Consider the following 23,823-nt stretch of genomic DNA (forward strand, 5'->3'; position numbering starts at 1 on the left):
CCACATAATCTAGGTTTCAAGTTTATTTGCAAAAGTGTGTACGAAGTAGATTCTTATAATTTTTCCTTTTGTAGCAATAATTATTTCCTTCTTGTTATTTCTTATTTGCTTGATTTTTCAAATTAGTGATTTGTTTTCTTTTTTGGACTTTTAAAAGATACTGGATATTAATTAATTAACTATTTTTATGTTTTCTACCTCACTAATTTCTAATTTAATCTTTATTATTTCTTTACTTTCCTTTGGTTTACTTTGTTTTTCTTACCTTTTTGAGTTAGAAATTTAGTTACTTTGTTTTCATTCTTTTATTTTTGTTGATGTAGGTTTTTAGTACTGTAAATTTCCTCTGATCATTGCTTTAAATGTATCCCACAGATTCTGGTATGTAGGGCTTTCATTACTATTATTTTTCAGAGATTCTGTAATTTGTGTGTATGTCTGTGTTTGCACCAAGATTTGTTTAATAGAAGGCTTTTAAATTTCCAGGTGGAAGGATCTTTTTATTTTGTTTTGTTTATGTCTCGTAATTTAATTTCTAGTTTTATTGCACTGTGATTACATATATAGTTTTGTTTGTAATATTTGTACTTTATGAAACCCATTGATCATTTAGGAGAGTGCTGTAATATAGCATAAATTTTTGAAAAAGTTACATGTGTTCTTGAGAAGAAATTATATTTTCTATTATCAGCATATGGTGTCTAGTATGCCTTATTGCTTTTGCTATTTAGATTATTAATTAATTAATGGTCCACTTTACTTGTACTGAGAATAGTGTATTAAAATCTTCTATTAATTATGCATTTCTATGTATTTTCTTTGCACTTTCTATAGTTCCTGCTTTATATAGGTAATTGCTATTATTTGGTACTTATTCATAACTATTTTATCTTTAATTTGGATTGTGACTTTTAGCACTATGAAGTATCTTTCTCCATTTCATTTATTACTTTTGATCCTGAATTCTAATTTGATGACAGGATTGTAAGTTTCTGTTTTCTTATTTTTTCCATTTCAATACTCAAATCTTTACATTTTTGATATTTCTCTATATACAGAATAGAGTTGTATTTGCTTTATGTGCCAATTTGAAAAACTTTTTTTAAACAGGTGAGTTTAGCCTTTTCATATTTATTAATATGACTGACATATTTTATCATACTAATTTGTGCTATAATTTTTCCTCTTGTTTTGTTCTTTTTTGGTTGATCTTTACAGCTTTTTTATTACTTTTTGGCATTTAGGAAATTTGTACTTTTACTTTAGTGTTTACATTTGTATTTATATCTTTCATAGCAACCCCATTTTATAAAAAATATTGTTTTTTTTTCTCTTTTTTCATAGGTAAGTCTGTCTAGCCAGAAGTGTAGGTATCTCATTAATCTTTTCCAGAACAGATTTTGCTTTGATAGCCATATCTGTTTAGTTTTCCTATTTTAGTAATTTCCACTTTTAAGGCTAATATTTCGTTTCTTCTGCTCTTCACATTTATTCTATTGTTTCCATTTTCATGAGTTGGACAGAACTCATTATTTCTAAACTTCACACTTCTCTAACCAATGACTTTAAGGCTATATGTGGGCAACTTTAATCTGTGCCAACCACTGGTTATTACACATATTTGGGTATTCCAAAGACAGAGGTCTTGATTATCATTATTGACAGTCATTTCTAACTATAATGACAGTCAAACAACAGTTTCAACATGATAATAGGTGAAATCAGGTTACCATTAACTAATTTTAAAATTTAAAGCTTGAATTAACCAGGAATACAATTTCAGGATAATATATGGCTGACCAATGCTCTTAAAAAAAGACTTATTTCCAAATGAATTATCTTATTTACTTAACAGAGATTATTATAATCAAACTAATTATATTGCTGTGTGACACAGGAGTCACTGTTGAAATAAATATTCTCTTGCCAAGTCTCTACTGGCAAATCAAATATTAAAAAGATGAAGAAATTATCTAATTCAAGCAAAAGCAAATCCACAACTCACTGTTATTGCCTGAAATGCTTGGCTGTATTTCTGCAATGCATTTTGTTTGCATATTTTCCTCCCCAGTCGTTTTTACAATTGTCTCAAATCTCCACTTGGCATGGCCAGTGGACATTTCAAATCTCAAATGCAAAATAACAACAGCAAAAAACTATGAAAGAGACAGGTGTCTAAAAATCCAAGACCTATCATTTTCACCTATGGGTCTCTGAATTTCCTCATAACCAACAAGGTAGAGGGATTCCCTTCTAGATACTATTCTTTCATTCTGGCAGGGTAGAACCAAAGTATTTTTATTCCTGATACATAAGGATTTTATGTATCAAGAATACACTGATGGTGAAAGTAAGAATTGTGATATTCTTATTCAACTTGACTGAAGTGTATATAATAAGCTACATGGCACTTAGACAACATCGTGACAGGGTCCTCTCTATGAATATAACATTGTGGTTATTCTTGTGGAGTAATAAAAAGAAATGCAACATTACTAATAATTGTGTAAGAATTCCTGGGTCTTGAGTTGAGGTTTTATATAAAACCTTTTAGAAAATATTAGGAACCCAATTTAAAAATATTCTTGCTTATATTTGTTTTGTGAAAGTGTTTTATAGATTATTCTACACAATATCTCTGTAGTTTAATTCAATACTGCTATCTTATTACTGCTGACCAAAAACTGAGGAATAGGCTGGGTATTTAATTAGCCCAATGGAATTCTGGACAGCTCTGAAATTAGAAATTCTTAGATTTATATTATATGTATTTCTTAGTTTGCTTGGGTTGCTATAAACAAATACCATGAACTGGATGGCTTGAACAATATACATTTATTTCTCATAGTACTAGAGGCTGGGAAGTCCAAGATCAAGGTACTAGTATATTCTGTGTCTGGTGAGAGCCCATTTTCCAGGTTGCAGATGGCTATCTTCTCCCGGTGTCCTCACATGGCCTTTTCTCAATACATGAATACAGAGAGAGTTCTCTCTCTCTCTCTCTGTCCCTTTTGTTATTAAGGCACTAATTCTATCACGAGGATTTCACTTTCATGACTTAATCTAAACCTAATTACTGCACAAAGATGGTATTTACAATTAAATACCATCACATTAGGGGTTAGGACTTCAAGATATAAATTTTGAGGAGACACAAGTACTCAGTCCATAACAATATCTAATATTGATGCTGATTTGGAGGAAAACATTTTCCATACTTTTTGCATTTCCGTGAAGAGAGGGGAGGCCTTAGAATTGTGATTATGATGTTTCTGGGACAATTTGGCTAGGAAAGGAGCGCTATCCTTTTTTTGTGTGTGAAGATATAGAACGTAAATTATGCCATGACAGAGAATTATTACCTTCCATAAAGCTGAACAGAGCAGTCAGATGCCAGTATCTCTACTCAGGAAGATTTATCCTTATTTGCAAATAAGCACTAAATCACAGCTAAATACAGACATATGATCTCGTCCAACTCAGGCAAATGATCTATCTGAATAAACCATTTTATTCTATTAATTTGAGTCTATAGAAGATGACTGAGTCTTGAAAAGTGCTTTTAAAGATATTAAAATTATGGAATAAGTGATTAACAGCATGTTAAATCATATAATTTTGTTTGGATTTTCTTCTTGGTGTAGAACATGTAGAAACCTCAACTATATATTTACAACCAAAGTTTCATACCTGATAAGGTGAAACTTCTGCTTGCAATCAGGATGGAATTACAGAAACTATATTTCCTCTACCACTGGAAACTTGCCAAAAGCCAGACCAAATAAATGAAACTATGTTTTTCAAGACATTGGACAACAGGCAATGAAGGAAAGTGAGCCTTAAGAAATGGGAAACAAATGGAGTGAGCCCAGTGACTCCAGTTTACTACTGTGATAGAGTTTCTAGGCCATTGGAAGGAGAGGGGAAACTGGAATAGAACCTAAAAGACTCTGAGTTTTATGAATGAGCTCAAGTGTCCAGAGACATGAAGGCAGATAAAGTTTATAAGACAAAATACCAATGAGGAGAGAAATGGGCAGAGCAAGGACTCTAGGGAACCACAGAGGGGCCAACTTCAATTATTCAGCAGAGTACTAATGAGCCCATGTATGTGAGGAAACTACCCAAGACTTGTGAAGAACCCTCCAAAAGAATTAAAGAGAACAGTGCTTAGTGTTCATACAGGACCAAGCATAGTGCCTTGTTACCATCAGTTAGACTGTAAAACTTATAATTCATGGAACATTAAGTAAAGTACTTAAGAAGGTCTTGACTTAGTGATGGGAAATAATGAGCCTTAGACTGATCACTGCTTTGGAATTGTATTATAAATCATAAAAACAAGACCCAAAAGATCACGCTGTACCCAAGTAATATTCTTTTCAAGTGCACATAGAACATTTACCAAGATAAACCATTTTCCAGGCCATAAAACAAGTCTTAATAAATTTAAAAAGTTTAAAGTCATGTAAAATGTATTCTCTGACCACAAGGTAATTAAATTAGAAATCAATATCAGAGAGATCTCTGGAACAACCCCAAATATTTGGGAACAGGATAACAAACTTCTAATAACCCATGGTCCAAAGAATATATCAACAGAGAAATTTTAAAATATACTGAATCAAATAAAAATGAAAACAAAACATATACATACAAATTTGTTGGGTGCCACTAAAGCAGTACTGAGAGGAAATTTACAGTACTAAATGCTTATAGTAGAAAAACAGAAAATTGTTAAATCAGTTACTTCAACTTCTACCATAAAATAGTACAAAGAGAGCAAAAAACTTAACATAAATAGAAGAAAAAAATTTAAAGATCAGAACAGAAATCAATAAATTAACAAAGATAGAGAAAAATCAATGAAATCAAAATTTTTTTTTGAGATTGATAAAATTAATAAACCTCTAGCCAGCCTGTTCAGGAAAAAAATATCAAAGACAAATTATCAATATCATAAATAAGAGAAGTTCACTCTCTCACCATTACAGAATCTACAGATTTTAAAAAATGATAAGGGAATATTGTGAACAGCTTTATGCCTATAATTTTAACAACTTAAATGAGATGGACAAATTTCTTGAAAGACACGAGTTACTGAAAGCTCATTTAAGAAGAAATATATAACCGGAATAATCCTATATCTATGAAATAAATTCAATATGCAACTCTTCTGTAAATCTAAAATTATTTAGAAATAAAAAATTTTTTTAAAAATGGGCAAAGTTTTAAACTGACACATCACTGAGGCAGAAATAGGGACCACTATGTTTGGCGTACAGTGCTATAGGTCAGCCCTATTCATTTATATGTCACAGAAAATATAGGGAAAGGAACAGAAACCAGTCAGAGAACACTCCTAAGAGTTGGGCTTATTAGATTACATCAACCAGTAATGAGATCTCTACTTAACACACAGGAGTTTTTCATATCTTGCTTGCCAAGGTTTTCCTCCAGCATTAGCAAGAAGCCTTAAAGATGGTGACATGTTACCTGTTTCCTATTTAGTTTTCTTTGACTTAGTGGTTTTCTTGGCTCTAAAGGAAGATCATGTTAAAATATTCAACTCAAATGAAGGAACTGAGGCCAATGTATCTCAGGACAGTGGAAAGAGGAATGTGTTTAAGGGAAAATGGCAGAAATAACCTGCGTATCTTTATTTTTTTATCAATTTATATTTATTAATATTGGCAAATATTTAAAATATTTAAAAGTATGACATACCAAGTATAGATAGCATGTGAATTAACAGAATTTCTTAAACATTAGTGGTAGGACTATAAACTGTTAATGACCACTCTGGAAACCAGGTTGGGATTATCCTCTAAAACTGAACATTCACATTTTATACAAACTAGTAATTTCATTCAGTAAAAGCTAACAGGCACTCTTTCACATTTATACCAGGAGAAATGTTCAAGATTGTTTATAACAACACTTCATGATAGCAACAAAGAAACAAAGAAACTGAGAAAATAGCCCCAATGCCCCAAAACAGGAAAGTGTGTAAATTTTGGTATGTTCACACAATGAAATATTACATAGAAGTCAGAATGAATGAACTACGTGCACAACACATAACAGGTATGCCTCTTAGCAACATAATATAGTGTGAAAAAGCAAACACCTTTAAGAGAGAATGTTGCAAACATCCAGTACAGAGGTTCTGATTTTTAGAATTGAGAAGAATATTGTGAGTAGCTTTTAAAAGCATGGAAGAATTGTTGACATTTCAGATTGCATCTAAACAACATAAAACCTCTTAAAATATTATCTGAAGAAAATGTGATTGCACAAAGAGTTTTTGAAATATATACACTGTGCAGGGTTTTTTTTTTTTTTTTTTGGAAGGTGACTTACGGAAGGTGAAAAACCTTTTGCAGAGTTCTTGAAGACTGTGGATTGGGGCAGCAGATATGCATGCTCAACTCCAGAATCTGCTCATGCCATGGCAAAACAACAAGTGTCCTTTAGAGTGCAATCCTGATGTGCCACAGGAAAAAAACTTTAAGCAACTTTGTACTCATGGCTTCATCCTTGAACTTTTAAGACTCAACCAAAAATGGCAGCAAAAGTTGCTTTTACCCTCTGGATAAGTGAAGCTCCTGAAGAGGGCAGCAGATGACACACTTTGAGATAGAGAATAATTCAGGTACCCAGGTTCTAGGTCTGGATACTGGCAGAGGAGACCAACTTTGATTGAAGAATCAGATGGCAGTCTCAAACCTTTTAACCTGCCATGAGAGATCTGATCTTTGTGCCTGTAGGAGGTACAAGGTATATAAAAAATTGGAGGAGTAAGCTCTTAATTAAAAGAGCTGTAATCTTGGTGGTAGTGAGTCTTCTCAATTGAGAACATAGTGTGTGTGTGTGTGTGTGTGTGTGTGTGTTGGGGTTCAAAGGGCCCAGTGTCACTAGGTCTGTATTGGCAGAGAAGACAATGACAAGCCCTAGTGAAATGCCTGATACTTAAAGCCCCATGAAGCCAGAAAGATGTGGCACCCATCAATTGCAATATCTGAATTGTAATGACCAAGAAGAAGTCATGAGCCTGTACTGATTCAGCCAGGGGAAATGAGGGGACCCGAGGAAAGAATGGCTTGAAGCCCCAGAAACTCTTCTGGGGGATGCTCTGAGCTAGTGAATATTCTCATAATTATCACCACTCTAATGCACATGACATCCACAGATTCACAAGTCCTCCTCAATTTCACACGCTGTAATCTGGAGAAGCTAGGGTTACTCAAACCCCACATTGTCAAAATGTCTGAGGATTAACAATAGAGAGAGAATAAGACATGGCAAGTGTGTGTGGAGAACTGCAATATTCTATGTTCTTGGTGAGAGTAAACACAAATTTTCATACAAAAAATTCAAAAAATAATTAAAAGCATAAGGGTCGTTAATACCATAAGCAATAATTGAACACCTAAAAAATTTCAGATACTATGCAAGATGGTAGAAATATCAGGTCAAGTAAAGAACATCCTTGTCATATGTAAATAACTATTCTACTTTTGTATGACTAGAGCTGTGAAAGAGAAGAAAATGAAGTGTTTTGGATTAAAAAAGCAAGAAATTTAAATAGTTATAAAACAGCAGCACAGTGGCATATTGAAAAGAGCAGTGGATTTGGGGCCAGCAGTTATTAGTTTGGGGTTTGAGTCCTGATTATGCCTTTAAAATTAGAAAACCATATTAAGGAAAGCAATTTACCCAAACTGCAAGGTTAGGATGTTGCTAGACTAGAAATTAGCCCTATTACTCCTAGTCCATGCTTCTTCCATTCCACCTTATCTCTGGGCAGTATCCTAGAGTCTTAGGATGAAGATACTTTTACAGAAATACTTTACAAAAAAAGTAGACATACTAACAGCTACGTGCTATTTGGTCTCCTGGGTTATAGGGCCTGTGTTCAGAGAAGATGACAGCATGTGCTTAAAAGCTATAGCCTGCCTATTATTAAATATTAATGACCTTATTTCTTTAGCAGTCTTGTGGTTCTTAACACAGTAAGACTTCTCAGCTCAGGTGGTTTCAAGGGGGCATAGAATCACACGAATGCTTTATTATAAAATTCTAACTAAAATTACCTTTGTCATAAAAAAATTATTATCTTCTTAATGAATACACCCTGGAACCCTAACAGCAGTACACCATGGTCATTTGGAATCAATCAGGCAGTTAGTGAAAAAGAACTTGTCTCCCTTCATATACCCCTCCCCGACACACTGTAGTGCAGTAATGGGCCTGCTTCCAGCCTGCGAAAATGTGTCTCTGGGGATATTGTACTAGGCAAGTGAAAGCAATAAACTTTTCCTGGGAGTCTGTTCTACCTCTTTAGGGGAAGGAAAAAAAAAAGCATTAAGTCAATACCCAGACTTTTGAGTCAGATTCTTGATTATTAGGGGAATGTGTTAAATGTGCTATGGAATACAACTTTTCTAATATGCATTCCCTTCAGGCTCCCTACTCCTCCCATTTAAAAGGAACTTCATTAATGGACAAAAAGCAAGGGGATGGGATTCATCTCACTTGTGCTGAAGTCTCCTACAATGGTGCTCAAGATCAACAATACCTACTAAGAATACTCTGGTATACCTGGAGGCCACTGGGACCCAAAGCCTTTCTTCATTCATTATAAGATAACAAGCATCTGTTAGCATTTATTTTATGCTATGTATTTTGCTAAGTTCTTTTAGATTTTTACTTCATTTTTTAAGCCTCACAGAAGTAAATAATTTATTCCTACATTTCTGCAGATGAGAAAATAAGGCTAGAGAGGCCAAGTGACTTGTCCATGGTTATACAGCCAGTAAAAGGGTAAAGCTGACTTATACAAGCCTCTTGCTCATGGATTTGATAAAGACAATGGAATAACTTCTTAGTCAAAACAATGTCTCCTAGCCTTTTTTCATGTAGTTTGAGACTCTTAGGTCTAACCTATAAAAATCCTGATGGTGCCATTGAAATGAGAAATTAGGAACAGAAACATCACTTTCTCACCTTATGAGAGTTCAGGGTTTACATTCAACTGAAGAAATGTGTTTCAATTATTTTTCAAACACTGCATAGGCTAACAACATATTAGTAAAATCAATCAGTCCATGAGTTAATCAAATGCCCTGTGATGGTTAATACTGAGTGTCAACTTGATTGGATTGAAGGATGCAAAGTATTGATACTGGGTGTGTCTCTGAGGGTGTTGCCAAAGGAGATTAACATTTGAGTCAGTGGGCTGGGAAAGGCAGACCCACTCTTAATCTGGGTGAACACCATCTAATCAGCTGCCAGCATGGCTGGAATTTAAAGCAGGCAGAAAAACATGAAAAGACTGGACTGACCTAGCCTCCAAGCCAACATCTTTCTCCCATGCTGGATGCTTCCTGCTCTTGAACATTGGACTCCAAGTTCTTCAGTTTTGAGACTTGGACTGGCTTTCCTTGCTCCTCAGCTTGCAGATGACCTGTTGGGGGAGCTTGTAATCATGTGAGTTAATACTTAATAAACTCCCCATACACATACACACACACACACACATACACACACACACACACACACACACACACACACACACATATCGTATAAGTTCTGTCCCTCTAGAGAACCCTAATACATACCCACATGCTATTTCTCAGATATTCTTTTTCCCCCTTCCTCTCCCTCAATCCTTAGTCAATCTCTCAAATTCTTGTGTGGATATATTTAAATGAGATTAAAATTTTCCTTAAAATCTTCAATAAATTTTCACTTCTTGGCATCCAAAGACTTATTTCTAACTTCTCTACTCATCCTAAAAATGTATTTCTTTAATAAATATAAAAGCAATTAGACAACGTACGTGCTGCTAGTAACATGTGAACCTGAAAAGACTCCTTTAAAATTTCCTTCAAAACAAATTAAACATTCAGATCTTGGTTTCGAACTACCATTCTTCAATAAAGATACCAGGGCTGGGCACGGTGACTCATGCCTGTAATCCCAGCACTTTGGGAGGCCGAGGCAGGTGGATCATCTGAGGCCGGGAGTTCGAGACCAGCCTGGCCAACATGGCGAAACCCCATCTCTACTAAAAATACAGAAATTAGCCGGACGTGGTGGTGAATGCCTGTAATCCAAGCTACTTCGGAGGCTGAGGCAGAAGAATCACTTGAACCCAGGAGGCGGAGATTGCGGTGAGCCGAGAGTATGCCACTGCACTCCAGCCTGGGTGACAAAGTGAGACTTCATCTCAGAAAAAAAAAGAAAGAAAGAAAGAAAGAAACCAGGACTTCTTGAAGAAATGGCTGATTATAGAACTCGGGCAGAAACTATATGAGAGACACTTGGAGTATCTTGCAGTGCCAGAGACTAAGGAAGTGCTCAAACAAAAGTAGCCACAATAATGGGATATGTCAAAGAGGAACAGGAATCAGCTGAAAGAGTTCTCAATGGCCAAAGTTGGAACAATTTAAGCAACAAAATAAAATAGTAGATTATAGCCCAGAGTATAAAATAAATATTCATGAGTCCATACCGATATAAAATATTAAATAAATGAATAAATACATAAACGAAGGAGAATGGACGAATTTCCCATGTAGAAGAATTCCAAATAACTTATGTGGATACTCCACCCTCAAGGTGATGGAGCATAATTCCTCACTTCTTAAGTACGGGCTACACCTAGTGACTTGCTTCCTAAGGATGCAATATGGAAAGGGAGAAAGAAAAAGAGTCATTTTACAGTGTAGAAACCTAACAAACACTACCTCAGCCAGGTGATCAAGGTCAACATCAACGGTGATAAGTCATGTTGACAGTATAGTACATACCCTTGATAAGATGTGATAATAAGAGCACTTCACCTCTATGGTTTTCCTCTAACAAAACCAAAACCTCAGTCTAATTATGAGGAAAACATCAGACAAATCCCAATTGAGGGACATTCTACAAAATACACGTCCAGTGCTCCTCAGAGCTGTCAAGACCATCAAAAACAAGAAATTTATGAAAAACTGGCACAGCCAAGAGGCGCCTAAAACGACGAAATGACTATTATATAGTAGCCTGGATGGAATTCTGGAGCAGAAAAGGAAAATTAGGTAAAAACCAAGAAAATCTAAATGAAGCATGGACTTCAGTAAATAATATATTAATATCAGCTCATTAATTGTGACAACTGTACCGTAGTAATTTCAAATGTTAATAATAAGGGAAACAGAGTATTGGGTATAAAGGAATTCTCGATACTATACTATTGCTGCAATTTTCTGTAAATCCAACAGTATTTTAAGATAAAAAGTTTAACAAAATGAACTAAAGCCAATTCAAATCATACTGTACCAGTTCCCTGGGGAAAGAGGTGGAAACTAAATATGGAAACTAAAATAATCCTTTGCCTACCTGTAAATCACATTTTATTGAAGCTCCCCAACTGAATCAAATCTGTTAAATTTTAAACCAATCTGCATTGCTTTCCATAACTCCAGTTGGCATATGGGTGGTAATGGAGCTGACTAATGTGGCTTTCTACAGTCAGATCCAGGACACTTCTTTCCTCACTTGCCACCACCTCCTCTACCCCCTTAAGAACTCAGCAGCAGCATTAACTCAAAAAAATGTCACTTTAGAGGACCTCTTTATAAAATTGGTACCACAGCACTCACTAGATTTTCACTTCCAACAGTATTAATTTAGTTCTTTAAAAATGTTTTTTATGTTTCAGCTCCATTACTTTTTCTAGGTCTGCTCTACCCAGTGTAAGTAAACTACCAAATCGAAAACCTCAGTTGCTTTTCTCTTAGATTTTTAATTTCAACATCCTATTGTCAGCAATGAACATGGTGGGGGGCTTGACCTTAATAAAAGAGAGATTGTCTAGAATAGCTTGAGACAATATTGTATCCTAAATAGAGTTTGCCCTCTGCACTGCTTATATCCCTTTCTAGATTTCTCTGATTGGAGTCTACTCTCAGAAACCTAGCTCCATTGTGATTCCCCAACAACGACACCCTACCTGTTCAGTCCTTCTAAAATAGAGCCTAGTGATGTGGTTCTACATCTTTTACTTCTCTTTTTAAGGTTTTACTTTATGCAGTGCTTTAATTTTTGTCACCTGTTAAAAAGGAAGCAATTCATATACTTGTTTATACTGAGGTATGACCAGTAAAAACAAGTGCTGTTCTCCTTGAAGGTATTGCATATTAAAAGGGTTTTCTGGAATGGTGCTCCATTGGTGAATGGTGTCACAAACAGTTGTGGGGATATTTTTTAGTACAGAGGTCTTTCTTTTATTCTCCAAGATTAGGGATACCATGCATTCAAGCTTGCCCAGGACAATTCTATTTTATGCCTGTTACCACTGAGCAAATTATTCATAGAACCCCCTTTTACTCTCAAAATTACCCCAATTTGTATGATAAATTATATGAACACACTGCCAAAATCACTTAGGGGAAAATCCTGCTTTACCAAGGTTTTATAGAGGTTTCCCAAAGGAAGTGCAGAAGTGGCAAGGAAGCCAGCTAATGGTAGTTACTGGTTAGTTTTGATCCCCACCATTAAGTACACTCTACTGACAACAGATTGAATTTTGTTGCTAATGGGATATACTTAATTTGTTTTTAACTCTAAGTTATTTTGATTTGTATGTAAAATTAACTCAGGATCCCAAATAGTCTTCACTTTCAGTTCTACGTTTTGAGAGAAGTTCTTTTGAACGATTAAAGATCCTAGGAACAACAATAACCTAGTCAAAATACCATCTAGCCATACTCGCAGGAATTTCCCTGTGAACATCTATCTTTCTTTCAGATCTTTGTGAGAATGTAAGCAGAGACATCAGCTGTGAGATAACATATTTAAACTTCTTGCTATCCAACAGAACTAACTTCTCAGAAAATAAAAATGAAGATATAAAGTCATCTCAAGGGTAGGAGAGTAAGCTATAAACTGGACTCTGTGAGACAATATCTCTTTGCTTGTTCCATTTGGGTTGCCCTGGGACCCATGACACTGTGTGTGGCTCCCTAGGAAAGACTGACTTGCTTCCAAAAATTTGGCTCTGTTCATGTGTTTGAGGGCTTTGGGAACAAAAGTTTAGGGCTGTGGTTTTCAGATACTTTCTTGGCAGAGAAGCTCTACCATACGAAATAGAAGGAAGATAAAGCTCTTCTGCCTTCTCATCCCTCTTTCCCTGACAAACTCCGAGAGTCTTTGACAAACTCTGTTCTAGGGTGAAGTAATGACAGTTACTTTGGCAGCACTAGGTTTGCCTGGAGCATTTGGTGTGATCAGGGGTCACACCCACACACTACCATGGATGGACAGAGAGAAGTGAGGTGGGAGAAAGAGGAGTGAATGTCAGAAGGGTCACTTGCTGAAGATCATCAGTGACATGTGGCTGAGTACCCTCTTTTCCTACATTCTGAGAGAGGAGAAATCTGAGGAATATCCAACATCTGGTAATTATTCACCTGTGTGCTGGCTAATGATTGTGGTAATGAGATGGAGCAGGGCCAATCTTCCTCCTGCTGTGCTTTTCTTAGTGAGAAATACCATCTACTTGTCATATTTCCATTTTTGTACAATGTGTAACTTAGGAGAGGAGAGAATAGATAAGGTGCATTTCAGATAATGGGGTAGAGAAGTAGAAAATACTTTGGGGAAATAAGTAGTGATGGGACAATCAGCCACTTGGGGAAAAAGTTTGCTGGGATGAGAGAAGACAGGAATGGGGTGAAGCAGGTTTTTGCCAGAAAAGTGGGAAAAGCCTAGAAAGCATATAGTTGCCTCCCTCCAATTATTTAGTGCTGTGTAACAAACAATCTCAGAACTGAATGACTTAAAATAACAATGATTTCTGCTCAGAGCTCAGCTGAATTTGGAACATCCAGGATCTCCCTCGTTCGTCATCCAATCTTCTAACATCTTTTCAGCATGGTTCTGGCTTCAAAAGGGAAGCATTCCGGGAGGAATTGTGATTTTCTTTACTTCTATGGAGCTCATATTTTTCTTCTTTGAAATCAGGGAGTTAACTAAATGATTTCTAAGCTTCTTTGTAGTTTATTTATAACAAATATTCCATTATTGTTCCTAGGAACCTTAGGTGGAATCTGAAGCCACAGTAAAAAAAATAGCATATTGATTGTTGCTACCTCATGGTCCAAACCAACCCACTCTCAACTCTTACTGTTCTCTTAAACAATCTGCCTCAGTCCAGCAGACCTATCTTCAAGTGTTCCACCAAACTTTCCTTCTACTTTCTCAGCTCAGCTATTTCATTCATGCCTATCACAAAATGTCAGTTTGTTACCCATATTTGTTAACTTCAAGCCTAGTGTACTTTTCAATATAGCTCTCTCACTTGTAGGTATGCCATCACTCACTCCCACCCCCCTAAACTTTAACCCCTGAAAACCTCCCTTATTTTTCAATGCCTAACTCAAAGTATAGTTCCTGAATAGTTTGCCCCCTCAGTCCAATGGTAAGTGACATCTCCCTCCTTTGAACTACTTTTTCTAGAGCTGATTATTGGTTCTACTCACATGATACTCATATGTATGATTTATATTTCCAAACAGAGTATGACATAAGAAACCACTTTACAAAGTTTATCAAAAGCCTAGTTGAAAGAATTGGTCTTTAGGGTGCATTGTTATACAGATATTCAAGCCATGTATTTTGCTACATAGTCTTATGACTTATCTGTGGTTCAAGTTAGACCATTAAAGCTGTATCTTTGTACTGAACTGTCTTGTCCTCACTATGAAGCTGCTTGCACTGAGTTGTTATGTCTTCATATTTCAGAGAATGATGTTATAAGAGCCTATTGATGTAACCAACATCTCGTCAACAATTCAAGTGTCTCCTATCTCAGAAATATATTTTAGAGTACGTGTTTCACATCCTCTGAGATACTATTGGCTTTAGTTTTTACTTATGAAGAATGGAAGCTAGAAAATCAATTCTGTTGTTTTTTATTGTTTTTAATTGTTGCTGTTATTGTTAAGTTTCTGGTTTACTTTGGTCACCAGGATGCCTGGAGCCAAAGTTGTGATACGATGACAATTGTGGTCTTGTTCTTATTCATTGTAAATGGGCAGAATGTTTCCATTCCTTGAATTGGCCATTTATTTTGATGGCTATTTTGTCCTTTTTTTAATTCGTTTTTTTTTGGTTTTTACTTTGTTACATTCTACCATTTTTCGCACATATAGATTTTCTGTCATTTAAAATAGATACAGATTTTAAAACTTTTTTTTATTAACTGACATCATAGAGATCATTCTGTAGCAGTGACTTTAAATAGGTCTAAGATACTCTTTAGATTATTTCCAATTTTTCACTTAGATAAAAATGCTTCAATAAGTTTTACATGCATCTTTATACTCTAGTGTAAGGATTATATGGATATATTGCCATATAACTGGAAATGCAATATGTATATACTATATATATTTATACACACACACACACACACACATCTTCAGAAAGACTTTATCAATGTGTACCTCTCCTGACATGTAAGATAGTAAACATGTCTCAGTATCTTCAACAAAATTGGATAGTTTAATTCTTCAACTTTTGTGCTGCTGTCAGAATTATATTTGGGTTTATAGTTATCTACTTATTCAACTTAGGCAATACATAGTCTCTTTTGAGTCCTTTAACCTCAACTGTTACCTATACAAAATAAGAAATGTAGAATTCTTTTCTTTCCCATAGTCTTTCCTTCCATACTTCCTAGTTTTAAAAAATGTTATCTGGATTTTTATAGCGAAATGATTGCTATTAAATATATACATAACTCATATCCCATCTCTTTCAAAAACTATATTTTACATTTTTATTCTCTTTTACAAGCCTACTTTTGATAATTACTGTATGGTTAACTAGTTTCAATGGTTAAAATTATAGTATTATATCGCTAATTTTTTCTTTAGCTATTTATTTTTATTCCTCAATTGGTGCTAGAATAAGTATTTTCTTATTATTTAATGAATATTGTCTTAGGGCAGGTTCCCTTGTAGCAGACTCTGAGACAGAGATATACATGCAGAAGGTCGATTACGGATGGGATGGAATAACCCTTCAGGGTTGCCCCGAACTTTGAAGTCGGGGCAAAAGGGCCAGGTCTTTGTACCTCCACATTGACTAGTCATTGTATGTGGTCTGCCCTCAGAAAGGAGTGTAATCTTGGGCTTGGTTGGGTGAAGATTCCTAGAGTGGGGTCTAGCTGTGAGCTCTCAGTAGCCAGCACTCCCAGCAGGTAGGAGAATGAGACCTATAATGGGAGATCCATAGCATCTAGTACAAATAGCAAATTCACCTAAAGAAAAAATTTTTATCTCTCCAACTTTGTCCCCTCAAAATTACCTGGATACAGTTACTTGCTCTCTGGAATATAATGGTGCAGGGAAAATATGAGGCTGGTCAGGTTCTTATTCTTTTTTAGTTAACCTGTTTTGTCTACTTAGATGCAATTTTCCTTTTTCTCAAAATTTAAAACTTGCACTAGAATATGTCAGACATGAATTTCTATTCATTAATCATGTTTTATATTCAGCAAGATGAAGACCATTTTCTTCTCTTGTACCACCAATTGCTGTACCATTTCTTTTGCTTCTTCTTCAGGAATGTGAATTTTCTTTGAGAAAGCAAGTCTCTACACTCTTGTCTTCAAATCTATCTTCTCCTCTTTCTTTGATATTGTCTCTTGTCTATTTTTTTCTATCTTCAGTGAATGCTTCTTAATCTGTCCTCCTCATCACTGATTAATTTCCTGCAGTGTTAAATCTATTCTTTTTTGATTGGGCTCTGAATTTCAATTTTATTATTACATTTTTATATCTTTTGCTGTCTTTCCCTTTCTCAGCAACTTCCTTCCTCATCTGAGCCTATATCTTATCAAATTCTTTGTCATATCAGTTAAGTTTCCTCTCATCTCAACCTCTTTCTTCTTACAATCTATATTTTCTTTATTTTGCTTAAGAACAACCAATGTTTTTTTCCTAAAGTTGTCTTTTGTAACATGTAGCACAGCTCTAAAAATGTAGGATTATTTCCTCTACCTTCAAGTTAATACTCACCTTCCCCTTATCTAATCACATCTTTTTTTAAGGATCCATTTTATTTGGTTTATTTTCGCTTATTAATAAATGAAAAGATATTAATCCAAGCCCAGTGTAGCTCCTCTTTCCCTTCCCACTGTCTAGTTGAGTGTTAAGAGCACCCCATCCTGGGATATTTAGCTGAAATTACAGTGAATATACATAGCTTCTACTCAAGTATGTTGAGTCTGGAAATCATTAATTCATTGCACTTCTACTAACCAAGAAGTGTTTTTCTCCTGCTTCTTTGAATTTACTTTATGAAGCCTAACTTATTCCTGAATAAGTAGAGGCGTTTTAGGATTTGTGTGTGTGTGTGTGTGTGTGTGTGTGTGTGTGTGTGTTTCTTTGTGTATACACGTAGGTATATGTATTTATTTATTTTGCTAACTTACTGCATAAAACCCTATAGATTCTCGCATGCATAGCCCTGCTGTATCTCTGATAGCTTAAGTTTTCTGTGATTTCTCTGATAGCTTAAGTTGCAGAAGGTAATTTACCACTGTTTTGATATTTGAGCACTGCTTATGTTGCATTTCTAGGAACTTAAAGTCTTCAAGTTATTTTTTTAAGAGGCACTATAGGGGGTGGAAAAACAGCCCTAGCAAACTTGTATGCAAGTCCATAGTGGTGCTACCTTGTTCCTGGTGGGGTAAGTCTCTGAGATATACTGGTGGATACCTAGTGGTAATTGGTAGATATTTTTCCAACTTTCTTCTTTTTATATTTTCAGTGTTTAGGTTCATAAGTTAGAGTGTGCCTTAGCCTCTAGTAATATGCTGCTAATTTGCCTATTTTCTTTAGTTCTAGTCTTCACCTTTGCCCTGTTGTGCCTCATATTGTAGGGGGTAGACCATTACAGGCCATTCTCCCCATGTTAGCTGGCTTCTACCTGGTCTCTGCCAAGGAGAGATACTCATAGCAGATAGGAATTTGAGGGAAATGAGAAGGCACGGTATTTCTTTCCCCCTTTCTGTTCCTCAGGCAGTGCTTTGGCAGCAGCTGTGGCTCCTTCACAGCTTCACTTCTTTCAGTATCCCATATTTTAGCAGGCATTTCCATCCACTCTCACCTTGCAGATTCCTCCTTGATTCCAATGCTCACCCCTTCTTAGGAATGAAAGCAGCTTCTTGATACTGCCAGCCTCTGAGTTGTCTCACTGTCCTGTATTTTTCTTCTCTGTTCTTCCATCACCTATGCCACCAACTCCCTGTATTAAATTCCTCCTTTTGGAAAGTCTAGAGATGCTCCTGTTTTCTTGACTTAGACCCAACCTGTTTAATTTCTCAAACTGTTTTGATTGTTTGTTCCTTCTAGAGTCCGGAAGTTATTAAGTTCCAGTGTTGTTGCAACTTTACATGCCTCTTCATGGTTTTTATGTATCAGTATTTAAATGGAGAAAGTACAGGAAGGCAAATGAGATTCCATTATCTAACAGCTGCCATAATACATGCGTCCCTGGCTACACAATTAACTATAATTGAATTATATCCTAACATCATTGTTCTTTGCTGGAATCCATCCCCAATTACAAGGAAAACTGTTGAGAAAGAAAAGTCTAAGAGTCATTATTTTAGTTAAAAGCTAGTTTCATAATATGTTTCTGTAAGACCGTGGACACTCTGCTATGAAAAATTCATATTAGAGCAAGAAATTTTTTTAGGAACACAATACCCATAGGAAGTGATAATGTAGTTAATCAGGGTTTGCCAGAAATTATTGCTGTTTATGGCATAATCTGATTAATTTTGCATGTTAATTCTGAAGACATTTGGCATGGTGTCTGCAGAGTTCAGAAATTCCCAAGACCACCCTCACTTCTGGCACCAACTGCAAGTTTGGGGACCCCCAACACCACCCTCATGTCTAAAACCAATTGCAAGTTTGGGATACCCAGAAACACCCTCATGTTCAGCAACTTGTTGAAAGAACTCAAAGTACTCACTGAAAGCTATATACTCACAATTACAATTTATTAGAGTAAAGGAATACACATTAAAATTAGCCACAGGAAGAGATATATGAGGCAAAGTTTAGGAAACTTTCAAGTGAGAAGATTCCAGTTTTTCTTTCCCAGTAGAGTTATGAGCAGTGCTAATTTTTTCTTGACAATAATGTGTGACAACATATACAGAATATTGCCAACCACAGACACATACCTGAGCCTTGGTATACAGAGTTTTTATTGGGGCTTAGTTACATAGACATAGTAAGCTGCTGACACATGGCTGATTTTTAGTCTCCAGCTCCTCTGGAGGTCAAGCTGATACTGAATGGTCCAAAACCCCTGCTATAAATCACACTGTTAGACCATCCAGTGTGACCCAAGGCCCTGAGGTAAACAAAGACATTCTTATCAGGCAGGACATTCCAAGGCCTTAGAGATCACTCCCAGGAGCTGAGGGCAAAGGCTAGACCTCTCTTTGGGTCTGGTTAATTGCTTACTACACAGTGTACAAATATCCAGAATTACTCTGGAGTTCAAAAATTTTATGGAAATGATGTAACTTAAACTTACTGGGGTTTAGGAATCAGGTAATGGGAAGGGAATCAGTAGACTGTACAATATGAGCCCATGGCTGGCCTGTGCCTGTAGTTGACACAAGCGTCCAGCATTGCAAGGTTAAATTTCTAGTGTGGCTTTGTGCCTCATCAAATACAAATGGTGATAAGTGAATTCTGATTGGAATCTCTTGTTAAACATTTGTGTTTCCCCCCTCAGAACAGTAAAATAAATATTGGAAAAATGGAAATAGATTAGATAATTCAACTAGGGGCTCTGTTTCACAAATCCCATATAAAATTATTGTAAGAATAAATTGTAGGCTAAGGGCTTGATGTGTACTTGAATTTTATCTTGATTATCAGAAAGTATCAGGAAGTCTTATTTCATTTGAAAGACAGTGAAAAACTGCAAAGCAATTTAATTTATAACTTATTAGTCTTAGGTTTTTAATCCTGTGATGAAAGTACTGCTACTGGAAACATTGTCAGGAACATTATGAAAGGAATGTTTGGTTTTTATGTATCAGTGGCACTTTCCAAGGTTGAACAGAGTAGCTATTACTGCTTTTGTTAGATATTCCAGATTTATATCTATATCTATATATACTTATATCTCCTTATAATTTATTGATAGAGGTATACATGCCCAACATATAATGAAAGTATGTTCCCAGAAGAGCAAAAAGAAGGCATGTGAATAATTTAATTGAAACTCACAACTCAAATGTATAGAACCTCTTGGTCTATACTTGGTTTCTTGGTGTTTTTTTATATTGGTATATTTTATAGAACCTCTTGGTCTATTCTTGGTTTCTTGATGTTTTTTCACAAGATGAGTATAAGGGACCCTGGCATGATATGATTTGAGAAGGGACAAAGGGAGCTGACTTTTAATTTTTTCTATTATTGATCTCTAGCGAAGCTGTCCTCCATTCTCCACTCTCCAGATACATGTGAACACACACACATACACACACACACACACACACAAAGACACACACACTTCACTGCACCCACAAGAAAGTCAAGGACATTTATTGAGGGGAAGGGCGCAAAGGACTCTCTGTTTTTCCCTCTGTAGTGGAAATATGATTGTCTGCAGGAAGATCCCACAGAGCATCTTCCTCCTGCACTCTCAGCAACCTGTGTGGTGGGCCAATTAGATAAGCTCTGCTCTGGGTCTTAACAATACACTCATAGCCTGTCTCTTTTCTCATTTGTTCTTCTGTGAGGTAGATTGCCCTTTCTTCCACATTGGCATGGTAATGCACTTTCCTGAACAATTTTATATTTCTGTCTTAAAGGTCATGACTAACTGTTAGTGTATTATTCCTCTCCTCTTTATCTAGTTGGTTATTCCTGAGATTTGGGGAGAAACTCTGTGCCTCAACTCCACATGTATCAAGCTCTACTGGACTCTTATTCTACGAAAATAAATGAGAGATGTTAGTGATGGTGATGCCAGCTGCTATAACAGATAAATTTTTGAACTCTCAAAGGCTTAATAAAATTAAATTCTATGTATTTTTGTCAATTGTATCATAGTCTAATACAGTCAGCAGGGGACAAGTCTTCTTCACATGGCCACTCCGAGACATAGGTTTCTTCCACCTTTTAATGCTACCGTATAATTCCATCATATTCAATATGTGGCCTGCAAGATTTCTACAGAAGGGAAACAGAGTGAGATAGATATGGAGTTTTATGACCTGGCCTAAAAGTGGCCTGCATGACTTCTGCATATATTTCACTGGTTGCAGAACTCAGCCATATGGACTCTATCTAACCTCAAAGGGCTGGGAAATGTAGTCTAGCTGTGTACAGGGGGAAAGAAAAAGGATTGGTAAACATAGACTAGTGGTTTGCTGTAATTGTCTTTTCTTGCTCCTATTCTTGAGGACAATATTATAACAGAGGGCCCACATGGCACAAAAGTTTACCCTAACACTGAATTTTTGTAGTTTCCACTACAGCATTTGAGCCCCCTGCTAGTGTGGTGTACATAAAAACTCAAGAGAAGTGAGAACTGGTAATGACCTTCTAATGGTATGTCTGTTTAAAATTTTTACAATGTATTTCTATAGTACATTAGTGAACATTTTAAAATAAATGTGTTACAATTACAGATAGCTTCAAGGGTCTGTTAAAACACAAAGGAAACAGAATCTCCTAAATGTCAGTTACCATGAGCCCCATTAGACACTAGTATGATAGGGCTAAACTTTTGAGTTATACAACTTTTGTGTCCTTTTGGTTTCTAAGACTTCAGGGTGTAGGGTAGGAGGGTGGGCCTTGTGCCAACTCTAATGGATAGCCAGATATTACAGCTATGTATGGGAAGTCTAATAGCCAGAGACCTTCACAATAATGGGAGAAAGGTGGGCATTGAAAGAAAGGTGCTCTCCAGGAAAAATGGCAACATCAGCCAGCCGATTGCTTTCACAGCTGAAGTCGGGGCTTGAAAGGAAATAGTTGATCTCATGGAAGGGTTAGAAGAACAATCTTTGTTATACAGTAAACTACCTTTGTATTTTTTAAATGAAACGATCATTGTACCACAGAGTCATATTTGCTTCCTTGATCTATGCTCTTTAATCCCTTAGAATCTTGTCGATCAGAGCAGCTGAAGTTAACTACATGATTTCCTGTCTTTATCAGTGAGAGAAGAGTGGTGGTTTTAAATCATGTCTGCAACTTCTTTGATACACCTCTCATTCAGAGGCAAAGTCAAATTTCCTTCTACTTGAATATGGTGTGGCCTGACTGACTTGCTTCTTATGAATAAAATACAAAAAAATGTGATGCTTCTGTGACTTCTAAAGCTAAGTTGTAAAGGCTTTCACTGGGCTGTCAGCTTCTTTTGGGATTTTTGCTCTTAGAATCCAGTTGCCATGCTATGAGAAAGCTCCCACACAGACAGGCAAGATATGGGCATTTGGCTGACAACCCCAAAGTGAGGTCTCAGCTGGCAGCCAGCACCAATAGGCACAAATTTGCATAAAGAAGCCTTCCAGATGACTCTAGTCCCAGCCACTATCTGACTGTAACTGCAAGAAATAACTCAAGCAAGAGCCGCCTAGCTGAATCCAGACAACCCCCAGAACTGTGAAAAACAATAATAAATAGTTGTTGTTTTTTGTCTACAACTAAGTTTAGGGTGATTTGTACACATCTATAGACAAGCGTAACAAGAAGCAATAGTACGGAAAATCATCCTCATTTTCCTTAATTTTTTTTTCACATATTAAAGGCCCTATAAATTGTAATATTTGAATACTTGGAGCCTGGGGGACAGAGGGCAAGGTGATTCAGACTGGCTGGGCCTTGAAACCTAGCTCTGCAACCAGTGGCATTGCCAAGGAGTGAGTTGAGAGATTCTTTCCTGAAATATCCAAAAGTGACACCCCAGAGAAAATTAAAGAATATTGAACTGCAAGATGTATGTTTCCTAGGTTTTGTGTAAAATGTCAATGAGGAAAAGAATCTTTGGAAAACTTTTACATTTTGATTCTTCTATCATAAGCAATCTAAGTAAAAACATGTACTAACAATGCAAATTCAGGTTCCAGAAAGAGGTTGTAACCATTCCGACTCCCATCCAAAAGTAGATGGCTACCCTTAAGCCATTTATCCTCTCTGAATCTTTGGTCGTCATCTGTCAAAAATTGATAACATATCTTCCTTGCAGGATTCTTTTAAAAATCAATTGGGATAATGTATATAGCTCACTGAGCCCAAGGCTTGACAACACCAAGTAAATGTACAGCAAATGTTAACCAATTTGATTATCTGGGGTGTAAGTAAGATGCTCTATCAGCAGCATCTTACTCTGAAAAAATATCACTGTTAGTTCACAATCTATGTCTAATAGCCTCGAATTCAGTGACGATTCAGCAGTATTTGTGTGGTTGTTTATCTCAAAGGGACTCGAGACTCGTGGCAGAGGCCTGGTTGCAGTTCAGCTAAGTGCTAGCTGGATGACTTTGAACAAGAACCTCAACCTCCTGCATTTCCCCGTCTGGGAAATGGGAATGATAGTGGCTACTCCACAGGATGCCTGTGGGAGTTACATGAGACTATGTGGGGATGAAAGCCATTCTAAAGTCAGGAAGAGAGACAGTTGTGTCTTTTCATATAGTAATGTTATTTGCATTTTCACAATTTGTAACTTTTAAAGAAAGTATGAGAAATAAAGTTATCAGACAAACAAAACAGCCAGGCA

Source organism: Nomascus leucogenys, chromosome X, assembly GCF_006542625.1.
Source record: "Nomascus leucogenys isolate Asia chromosome X, Asia_NLE_v1, whole genome shotgun sequence".
NCBI classification, from domain to species: Eukaryota; Metazoa; Chordata; class Mammalia; order Primates; family Hylobatidae; genus Nomascus; species Nomascus leucogenys.